The sequence below is a fragment of the Tigriopus californicus genome, chromosome 1, assembly GCF_007210705.1.
Source record: "Tigriopus californicus strain San Diego chromosome 1, Tcal_SD_v2.1, whole genome shotgun sequence".
NCBI lineage: Eukaryota > Metazoa > Arthropoda > Copepoda > Harpacticoida > Harpacticidae > Tigriopus > Tigriopus californicus.
Window position 1 is genome coordinate 15364609 of NC_081440.1, and position 11737 is coordinate 15376345.

The window sequence follows — 11737 nt, forward strand, 5'->3', positions numbered from 1 at the left end:
TTTTGCCTTTAATTGTTAGGTGTCTGGTGCAAATTGCTGAGGTGGAAAACACTCCCCCCCCTTGGTTCTCTTGGTTCAACGAAGGACAACCTCCTCAAAAGACTTGGAATAAGTAGGAAAGAGACACCACATCTTCAACAGTTTTAGCCATCTGATCGACTATCGGTGCTTCAGGATAAAAGGATAGACAATGAAAACCACACGGACTAAAACAACAGGGAGCTTTGAAAACCCAGCATACCACAAAAGTGACATTAACCAGTAGAAACGTAGAAGGTGTAATTTTGTCCAGTCACAAACATTCATCGTGCCCACCAAGGAGAGTTGATGAAGTTGGTCGAGGTCATTCATTAGAACCATAGGACCGTGATTCCGGGGTGACCAGAATCTGTGGCCTTTTTCAGTTCCTTTTCTCCCTCTCTACACTCACTTGCATCATCAATGAAGCTTGAATGCATTATGAATACTGGACAGTATTCTGTACCCCCAACACATGCTATGAGTGCGAGTACTACTACTGTATTGTGGGAGGATGGATGGTCTTCTTGTATGTATATTTCCATTTATTGGGGCCAGGACAGGAGTGGGCTAGAAAAGAAGAAGAGCCTTTCCTGCTCAGTCGCCGCTATTTCTACATGCACGTGCAGCCTTGTCCGCTTGGTCCAAGTCCTGGCCACAAAGGTCCAATTTGAGATCATTCGAGGGTGCTTCACATTGACTCCATTACTGCTCCTGTAGTAGTAGGAGTAGTACCACTACTAGTATTACTACTACTACTACTACTACTTCTACTACTACTACTACTACTACTACTACTACTACTACTACTACTACTACTACTACTACTACTACTACTACTACTACTACTACTACTACTACTACTACTACTACTACTACCATGACGGCCTTCGTTGCTCCTAGGAACACTACCGACATCATCGTCTACAGGGTGTCCCGTATCGGTTCCTTTTGTTTCGTGTTTTTTTTTGCGCTCACTTCATTAAAAGTCAACACAGGACAAACGTGTACTTTCTCTGAAAAAGACATGTCTATAGACCATTTCAACAGAACTACAGGAACACGGTACCACTCGCCTCTTGGTTATTATTAATGGACCATCCTGTAGTTTTACCACAACTCTGCTTATTCTCTGGCCACGGGAATTTGCTTGCATCGGCCTTTAGCCAATTGTGGGAGTGGAACAAGGAAGATGGAACCATGGACTTCGAGCCAGTCAGCCAGCCAGTTCGCTAGCACCACCACCACCACCACCACCACCACCCTCTTGCTTCTGGGAACTCACACAATATATTCTTTTTTCCTCGTTCCTGACCAAGCAGAATTGACTTTTTTGCCTCTAAGCAAGTTGATTTTGTCCACCACTCTCAGTGGTTCTCTGTTTCTTTCTCATGTGTATGGTGGTAAGGGTCACTCAGTCAGTGGTCAAGCTCAGCCAGGTCTCCCCTGACCACCATGGTCCCCTACCATAGTTTTCCATTGACAATTTGCTTATCTGCCAAGGATAAGATTGTGTCCCACACGGACGGTGAAGACCATGAGAAAATGGGCCAAGCTCTGAATCTGGCAATCCTGTTCACGGCGAAAAATGGCTGGTCGAGGAGCTCTTTGAAATCATGCTATTCAATCTGAGATTGGAAGACGTTCAACCATTGGAACCAAATGACATACATCTGTGGGCAGAAATGGAGGAGAGTGGAGGAGAATCAAGCCTCTCACCCATCCATAGGCGGGTGAACATTGTACACTATCAGAAGTACGGCTACTTCCACTCCTACTACTCCTACTACTCCAACCTCTCGTACTGCAACAACTACTTTGGGACTGGGCGGCCCACACCCTTATTCCACGTCGATCCCATCTGGGAACTGGGGAAAAGTCCCAGACTTTTCGTTCCCTTCTCCTCTCCTTCTCTCATTGGCTTTTGCCTCCATTGCATTCAAGTCCCAAGGGCTAGGCTTCAAATTCAAGAAAGTCCCCTTCACTTCAGTCCATAGACCGTACGCACAGTACTACAAGAGATCTAGCCGTGGGTGCTCCCCTCATCCGCCTCACCGAGGGCCATGCTACACAGTCAATTCCAATATTTCAATTCCTCTGCCTTTATTCAGTGAATTTGAAATTATCCTTTTTTCCCAATGGTCCTCCTGGAGTCCTGGCGAGGATCGGCAGTCTCTTTCTTACCTCGTTCGCTCAAGGCTTTGAGGCATCAAAGCTATCCTGGGCCAGTTCAAAAGAGGAAGGAAAAAATTGTGGGGACGAAGATGGCCAAGAAATCTTTTCTCTACTTCCTTTTTCGGTTCTTCCTTTTTGGCCTTCAGCGTCATGCACTTTCTATTCCGCCCTCTTTTTGGCGGGATGGCAGACTAACCGATTGACTGGATGGATGGCATCCTCCTCATCGAAATTTGGAGAAAATTTTGCCTTTGATCTAAATGATGGGATCAATACAGAAACGCATGCTGGCTGCTGGGGAAGGCCTCTTTCACCAGGAGCTGGAAGAATATCAGACAAGAAAGATGCTTCAGTCCTAAATATACCCGAGTCTAATACACTCTTTTCCTTTCTCTCTCTCTCTCTCTCTCTCTCTTTCTGCTCTCTTTGAGATGCTTCAAAAGGATTACTTAGAAGGTTTTGGCCCCTCTCCAAAGCTCTTTCGCATCTCAGTCTTTGTCTCAATATACCTATGTGTGTGCGTGTGGATGCCTTCGACTGCTTCGTTCTCCAAACAGGCCTTATTCATATTGACGCCAAGATTGCTCTCGCATGACCCATTGAGCATCGAACCAAAATATCCAAATGACCCCAATGAAGTCACAAAATAAATGCGCCTAGAGCCCAACTCACTTTCATTTTTAAATGGTGGGTCTTCAAGGCCTCAAGGACAATTCACTTGGCTCTTGTCTTGATAAGTTAAGATTGAGGAACAACTGATGATTGACAATAGAGTAAGGAATATTCCTGGAAGGAGAACAGAGCAACATGGGTCTGATAGCACCCATGGTCCGCTGCATTTCCAATGCAAACAAACATGCTCATACAAAACTGGTTACCATCTCTCGTGCCAAATAGTCCGCACATTAAAGGCTTCCTTCAAGAACTTGACATGTTGTTCAGTTCAGTCATACCTGTCAGGTTACCAAACACACAACTCAAAAGTCTGCTTGCTTTAGTACACCTAAAACCATTAGTACGTAAAAGCGAAACGAACAGCTCTTGTGCCAAGTTGGCCTCTTGCTCGCACCTTCGTCGTGTGAAGAAAAATGCAAGCTCACAACCTGGGACGTGACTCTCTGTTCGGGAATATCGTGATTCGCCCTGAACAAACCTCTAAGGTCTCAGGAACTCTCCAGCCATAAAATCGTGGTTCCCGGTCGAGTGAATAACAAGAATGTTGATTCTGGCTCCCATTTTGGGTCGACTTGTTCCTCTGATCCAGGCTTGATCTGTCCTCCAGCCGTCATCTATGACTCCATGTAATGACAAATTAATCTCACCCACCTCCCTCGGGTCCTGTAACTTGGGAGATTGGAACACATCGAGAATGAGGGTCCTCCTCGTGTTCCATATCCGATCTTGGACTACTTGGCCAAGTGACAAGGGTTTGGGATTAGCCAACTCCTCCAAAGGATGTTTGGTAGTACGTAGTCACGAGAGTAGTCCATTGTCAATCACTGATAAGTCAGAGCGGAATGAAAAAAGATTATTAATCCAAAGAAACAAGACTAGGTGTGATTTTCTGAGAGATAAGTCCCTTGGCCTTTACGACGAATAGCTCGTGATTGATGATTCAAGCTCTTCAATGTCGGGGATTTGGTCCATTCAGTCGAGTTTTTGCCACTACCTAGCTTTCCTCAAAAATAATGGCCGATCGGATGAATTGGGCACTGACCTCAAGATTAAAGCCTCTAACGACGATTGGGCTCCGATTAGGGTCCGATTTAAAACGTCACTATAATATGCGACCAACCCGAACAAAGGTTCGCTCCATGAAAAATTCATAGGCTACTTAAAATTTTACTCACACCCATTGGAAGAACAGGTGGGGAGGAACAATAGCTTTCCAAACTCAATGATAAGAAAAAGCACGTCCATTTGAGAAAATTACAGTCATTTGCATCGATTTGGGCTTCCCCTTAAGTACTCCGGGTGCGCCGACAACGAATGACCTGCTTCACAGGCTGTTCGCTTTGATTTGGCACTTACTGTGTTAAAGCGTGATTTGTAGATAACCTCAAAGTGTCGAAGACTTACGTAGAGAGCCCTAAAACACGAGGTCAACATAGAGCTTGTATGGACTTGTCGTATTTCCTTTAGACAAGAGAGAACAACTTGTTGAAATTGCCGCAGTCTGAATGGGAACTGCATGATCCTGTATAGCGAACTGTTGCTTCTTTTCGTTCTCGAGGATATCATGAAGAGCCCTTTGGAACCACGGCCGGCAGAGGAGGAAGAAAAAAGATGAGGAGTGAAAAACGTGAATGCAGTGGTGGATTTAGGTCCGGACTGGTTCTCGTTTTTTAGCGCATAATCTTGCTCCACAACATCGTGGTTCGCAGAAGTCTTCGTCGTTGCAGGTCTACTGTCTCTTCTTCTCCAGGCTTAAAAAAAGGAAGGAAACTTGGCTGGAGGCGAGAAATGGAACCTCATTCTCTCTTTCCACCACCAAAGATATAAACTGGAACAGATTTCAATGAGAACAATGGTTGAGTGGAACAAAAATGAGAGCCAGAGAGACAGAGCTGGGACGAGTGAGAGAAGTCCTCCCCCCAACTTTATCCCCCCAATGGCCTCAGGACTGATTTGCTCGAGGCTACTTTTAATGGCTGAGAAGAGCAGCACAAAGACTGACGACTCGCTCGAAACTGAGTGGATTGGCAACGAAGAGTTCCCATTCAAGGGGAGAGACGAGATGGAAATGAAATTACTTTAACATTAGCGACGAACGGACATCGCCGAAGGGGTCTTTAATTTCGCTCGACTTTGACACTCTTTCAGGTGGAACAAGCACATTAGGTTCGTTAGTTCCTCTCCATATCGAGCACACTTGTACCGCTAGTATAGTAGATATGTAGAATAGGAACAAAGTAGACCTTGCCAGTCTCTCAGGGCCTGACATCGGGACCATTTGGATAACATGGAACGCATGATTAATTATTCAGTTCCGTTGTTTTTTCAGTGCGAGCCTAGGTGGGCTCTTGGAACTACTCGCCTCACTCACAGTCATTGAATAATAATTATGTCAGCTTAGGGCCACCGATTATCTACCATGGATACAATGCCTCCCTCTGCGAACACAAATGGACCGTTAGTAGAGCTCCATTTTAATATGTAATCCATGCACGTCAAGTTTGATGATGAATGCTCAAAACAATGGACCTACCTACGAACACCGCCTGAATTAAACCAACCCGTCTTACAATTTACAATGGTCCTTAAATCACTCTTGGGCGCAATCATACCGTTTTGTTCTAGATTATGAATTAGTTATGAGTCCTTGGCTAAGCTTGTGCCGTGGTGAATTGATTCTAAACGACTACCTTCGAGGTGGAACGGCCACAATTCTCCCTCGAATCTTTCGATCTTTGACTAGAACCTCTAGCTTGGATCGTCGTAGAATGTGGCAAATTCCAATATGCCAACACAGCAGAGTGCAATGCTATACCCATATCCCATCGGAAAGTAAGAGGAAGAGCAACGATGAGGGAGAGGGAAGAAAAGATCCCTAGAAGAACGTTTCTGATCCAAATTTCCTCCTCTTTGAAAGGATCGAAGGGATGATGACGAGGACGAGCACGAGCACGAGGACGAGGAGGAGAAGTGTTCCATCTCACATTTCCTGAGGAAAAAATGGGCCCCGCTTTAAGTGTCTGAGGTTGAGTCACAGTGTGTCTCGAGGGTTAAATTTGAAGCCCACTTCCGCGAGATCGATCCCCGAGTTTCCAAGATGGTTTCATTTCCATCTCTCCTTGGGTTCAATTTCTGAATTTCTGACTACAGACATCCTCAATTCAATCTGAGTCGAGACCATGACCGCCCTGACACATTGCTTGTTATTGCTCAGGATAAATGGATGGGATCCCCTGTGAAAACTCATTACCCCGACGTCCTTTCCCACTTTCTCATCTAGAAAGGCTTGGAAGGGAATGTGTACATACCATACAGTAGAGGAGTATTTGTCCGACATCACCTTGTTGGTATTTCCCTTCACTTTTTGGGTCCTCTCTTCTTTCGTCTTCCTCTTCGTCCTCCATTTTCTTTGAGAAGGAAGGAAGAGGCTCCCAATAGCAAGAAAGTCTGTTGCTCTTGGCGGTTCTCGGGAGCGTTCTCCATACGTGTAGTAGTCAGTGGTCTGTAGTACGGAGGAACATCCTATGTGTAAGCAAGCACATGCAGCGAAAGAGAGTGAGGTAGCGAGTGAGTGAGTGAGTGTGTCGCCGTCCTCGTCCTCGTCATCGCATTGGGAGTACTTGGTTGTTCCATCATTCTCTCATGCACTCTATGTGTTCCATCTTCTTATCCCTTGCCCCACACTACTCCGCGGTTCCGAAGAGAGAAGAGGAACTCAGGAGAAGAGAGGCAGAAAAGAACAAGCTAACACTGTTATGAGCTGTCTACGTCGTTCGAATCCAAGCCCTACTAAAATCATCTGTCATGCGTGCATTTTGTGCGGGAGACAGTAATTGTTTGCCTCAAAAGCGGAAGGACAAGTGAGGTCGAACAAGGGAAAATGGCAACGTTTACACCCTCAATATTGACGAACCTTTTTTGCCCCCCCCCCTTCTCGGTCCTCCTGAGGAACATTATTTTGTCCCACTATTGATATACGTCTACAGCAATACTATATATACATATCCTATAACAGCCGTATGAACAACCTATGGAGTAAACCGCACTGTACTATTTGTACAACTCCGGCTTCGTCGCTTCGTCAAATCGTGTGGGTTTTAGAGTCGACAAAAATAAAGGAAGGAAAGCAATAGTTTTATTCAAAGTGCCCTAAATTGCACCCTTTCGTGAGAAGGCTCCTTTTGGTTTCACCATGCAATTTGCTTGCTTCCCATTCTAGCTCAAAATGAAACAAATCTTCTCGAATGCTAACTCGAACAGACCCATATTTTGTGTGGGAATGCTCGTGTCTCAGGTCGATTTGCCGTCTCTTTTAAAGTGTAATGTCCCGTCATTGAAATTTGACCCCTCGTGCCAAAACAGACTTTCCGTACTCGTTAAGGATGATGGTCAGGCGTGGTGACGGTACACATTCTTAGACATGCATTCATTTACTATGCCCTCCAGTGTTGATTTTCATGATGACATTAGTAATAATAATAATAATAATAATAAAAGATAATTGGACTTTCTATTCCATTCCAGGATGTGCCTTTCTCACTTACGTGACCCGGGAGAGCGCAGAAAATGCTCAGTATGCTCTCCACGAAAAGATAACGTTACCTGGGGTAAGACAGGATTTATTTTTTTATATCTGTAGGGTGGCCGGAAGTAACGACACTGAATTGGTTTACTATTTAAAGAAAATTCCAATAGTACTGGCAATTCTATATTAAAAAGGTAGCTAAGGAAACATCCAAAACAAAGTTCTGAGTGTTTCAATCGATATGGTCTTCACCTACGACCACTGCATCCTCCAAACTGCTGCGAGCTCCGTCACATATGACACGGGAGGCCAACAAGCTTTATGATTAACCACTCATCATGACTGCTTTACTTTTCCCGCGGAGAGGCGACTTCTGGTAGTCTCGTGAAATTCGCTCGTGTCTCTTGGATTGTCGAAAATGAGTATGATTTGTTTGCAGAGAAGTGTGACAGATAGCGTGAACTTTTGGCTTGACTGTTTGATCGTTTTTTTTTCAAAGTTAAAAATGAGCTCTGGCCACCCTGTAAATTACACTTTGCCTATCTGCACATACGGAATCTGTATTTGTTTGGAACGCTAAACCCTATCTCAGTTGCTCGTTCCACAATGACAAAGTTTTCATTTCGACAAATGAGAGCCCGTAAATGAAGCACGGGAGGGAGAGAACGGGGGAGCGAGAGATAGAGAATAGGCTACTCCTAGACTGCTATTTTACTACACAATGTACTTCTTGGTCTTCTTCCTCCTCTTCTCCTGCCACCACCACCACGACCACCACCTACTTACAAATACATTAGATTAACAGACGCCTGATGGAGAGAAACTCATAAAGACAGTGTTAGTGAATGTTCGTTCCCAGTTTGTGGTTTGCCAACTCTTCTAGACATTACTCGCTTTCCAGCGGTCGGAGAGAAGTCAAATTGCCGAAAAGAGCCCACCGAACCAAGGGCGATACCCAATGCCTTGCTTTGTCCCCTCCTCTTTCCTGAAACCATCAAGAAATTCCCTGGAGAGGCTCGGGACAGAGACGCCCCATATTGTCGGATATATGCGCAGCTCAATTATGTAAATCAAAGCCCATAATGCCCTTTCGCTCTCAAGACATGTGGTTCCAAACTAAATAACCTCACTTGTCCTCGTTTTATCGAAATGCCGTCTGATGCCAGACAACAAAGACAGAGATTCCTCCAGTGTGTAATCGGCAGGTGAAGAAGCCAACAAAAGTAAACAATACCAACTGTCCGAACGAGCGGGAGGTTTGAAATTACTCGAAAAGGGCTCGGGACCCCCCCTCAGTTGCTTCCAAAAACTGTTGCAGTTGGCATGTTACTAAGCCATCAGTCGCACCTCAGTCCTCCCCAAGACGGTTGTTCCACTTCATTCACTTCTATTATGGTGTCTGAAACGACCCCCTAGCTGACACGGGAGAATCCCGGCGTCTCCAGCCGTTTCCTCCAAAGGCCTTTTTTTATGGTAGTGAATGTATTCGTCGAAGGGTTTGGTGGAGCACAGCCGATACAATATTATTTTGGTCCAAGTCAGGAACTGTGAAGTTTTCATTCAAGCTCCCCAGTTCCGTACGTTATTTCTTTGAATCCCTCGATTCTGCCATAGTTGCTAGGTAAATTGCATGTGGGATACCGAGGAAGAATGGGGCAGGGTTTGGAGGCTGTCTTGAAAGTCAGTACATAGATTTGTGCCGAACTCCCCCCTCTGGAGAGGAAGGAAGAAAGTACAGAGGACGCCCGGAACGAAGGGCCAAAAGAAGGCGCCAAAACGACAGGTTAGGACCAAACGAGCCAACTAAACGAGTTAAATGGAGCAACCAAGGAACCATAACAAACCATACCGCCACTCCTTTTGCTACCCGCTATCCTTGTTGTTGTTGTTGTTGTTGCTCTTGTGTACAATTCGTACACCCTACAGCACTAGTCTGAAAGAGAGTTCCACAGTGGCTACATCCGCCCGAACTGAGGCCCGACGTAAGGAAGAAGGCGACGAAGAAGACGAAGAAGAAGAAGGCTACTGGGAACTTTACCTCCAAGAGATTTGTGATTCAAGCGAGAAAGTTTTGGTCATGGATCTCGTCCCACTAGCTAAACAAAATAGTGCCCCAAAGCCAACAACAACCTGAGCAGAACAAACGATCTTCCCCGGGTTGAAGAACACATGGTGCTTAAAGCCCTTCATTTTCCAATCTGACAGGGACTAACCAAACATGCAGCATGTTCTTTGTTCTCACTACGGCCTTGCTTTCGGGCGAAGAGCGGGGCGCCTGATTATTTTCTCATCTTGGCCCATTAGATGATCACTTGACTCTCGCTTTTGAGACAATGTTTTTCAGTAAATTAGTCATTAGCCCTGACACATGGCACGCATTGCTTTAAAGAACGAACGTCATGGAATGAATGCCAGAGCAGGAAGCTTGCTCCCATTGCCCCTTCAATTATATTTCCATCAAGATATTTCACCCGTCCATTACTTGGGAGTCCGGATGCAAGTAAGGTGTGGAAACGTGGTGGAGCCAACATAAGAAGGCCATAAAAACGATATATTTGCCCTCCCACTTCTCCCTTTCGTCTTCAGAATGGATTGTTTGCCAGTTCCAGCTGACAACTTGACTTTTGAGGATTCTTTGGGCTTCAGCCTCTAAAGTTGGTAGAAATCTTGGAATCTGGTCTTGGCCAAGTTGCCACAGACAAAGATTCTTGCACGAAAAAGTATTAAGGGCTGTCAAATGTTTGGTGCACTTTGACAACTTATGAACTTGTAGTTGCAATATCCACCCAGATTGGGACGGCGCCATTGTGCTTTGATATGTTCACGGACTAAATGGCTGAGCCGAATTTTGATCAACTCTTTATTAACGACTGCTCCAAGAACCATTTGCCTCTCTTGTCCTCTAGACTGCGTTCCATAGCCCAACAGGATGCCATGTGCTCAACTTTTGGATCAAAGACCATGTCACGCGTGAACAAATTTATATGGTGCCTTCATTTAATACCAGACAATAATGCTTGTTGGTCTAGGCAGCGTTTGCGTTGTCGACTGCAAACATGCAATATTCGTTGAACTAATCCCACGCCAGTGTTCCCAATACGAGAAGTATTTAAGGTCCCCTTTCCATCGTTTTCGTCTTCCCTTTTTCCCGAAAATGGCCTTTTGTGCGAATTCTGGCAACACTTGACATTGCTCTCATCTGTCTCTCGTTGGCTGAATGCATGGCATTATCTCGTTCTCCATGCTCGGAAGAAAGGAAAAAGGGCTTTTGAAAAGGAAGAGGAAGTCATAAATTACTTGCTCCAAAACTCGAAAATGTATCTTCTGTGTTCCTCCGAACAATATGCCGCCGGTCGGTGCCTTTGAGTAATTTGGACATGTCAAATTCGTTCTGGAGCAATTCTTTTAAGGACAAAGACCAAGATCGTGTTCCAAACGGGGCGAACATCAGAGCACAAAGAAAAGAGATGAGGGATGTTGTACGAGGCAGCATTCTCTCAAGGAGCCCTAGAATATAGCCCAACTCAACAACTCAAGAGGGGGTAAACAACAAAAAGTTGGATGGAATCTGGTTTTAGCCGTAGTTTTGTATTCCTTTTAAAACTTGTTCATTTTTGTGGGTGAGTGTTCTATTGTTACTTGAGTCTCAAGTGATCCTAACAAACCTCGGGTTGAGAGATTGAAAGATGAATTTGTCAGACTCACTTTAGATTAACGCGTTTTAAACCCTGTAAAGTGTACATTGCTTGATGAGCTCTCAAAACTCTTAGCCTCATAAAGGAGTGAATGGTCGCAAGCATTAATGGACTAGTTCAGATGGGTTTGAGCAAAGTTTGGGAGCCATGACACCATGACGGCTGGAGGAGGATGGTGGCATCGTTGGTCAGTTATCCAACTCTGATGAAAAGTCCCCTGAGGACATGCCTGTCAAGGGAGAGTCAAAAGAGACCAAAAAACTTCGTCTTTGAGTCTCCCAAGAGGCTTCGTCTGCCTTCTTAAGCCAGAAGACCAATAGAGAGAAGGAAGAAGGAAGGAGAAGAAGAAGAACTAGTTGAAGAAGGGCTACAGTAGTAGCTAACATCTTATACAGTGTACTAGCACAGGATGGGGTCTTCGGCTAACTGATTTATGTCGGTATCACTTCAGTGCCTGGAAAGGAGATCACCAGTGAAGGTTCAAACCTGACGGAGTGTCCCGGACAGGTCAGGGGTCCAAGAGTCTTTGAAACTTTTGGGGGAGTACTTTCCTCGATTTTGCACATACTGTTCCAATGTGTCTGAAACACGTGTCCTACATGGGGACAAATCATTTTGGCTATTGGCCTGTGCCGGTGTCTTTCAAGTG

General features: G+C 45.1%; 1 protein-coding gene across 1 annotated transcript in view; it reads left to right on the top strand.

The window, feature by feature from the left end:
• Positions 1-11737, top strand: part of LOC131889225 (CUGBP Elav-like family member 4) — a 101713-nt gene that overhangs the window by 9504 nt on the left and 80472 nt on the right. Inside the window, exon 2 of the mRNA XM_059238318.1 lies at positions 7393-7475. The gene's annotated coding sequence lies outside the window, so the exon portion shown is untranslated. The remainder of the gene's footprint in view (positions 1-7392; positions 7476-11737) is intronic.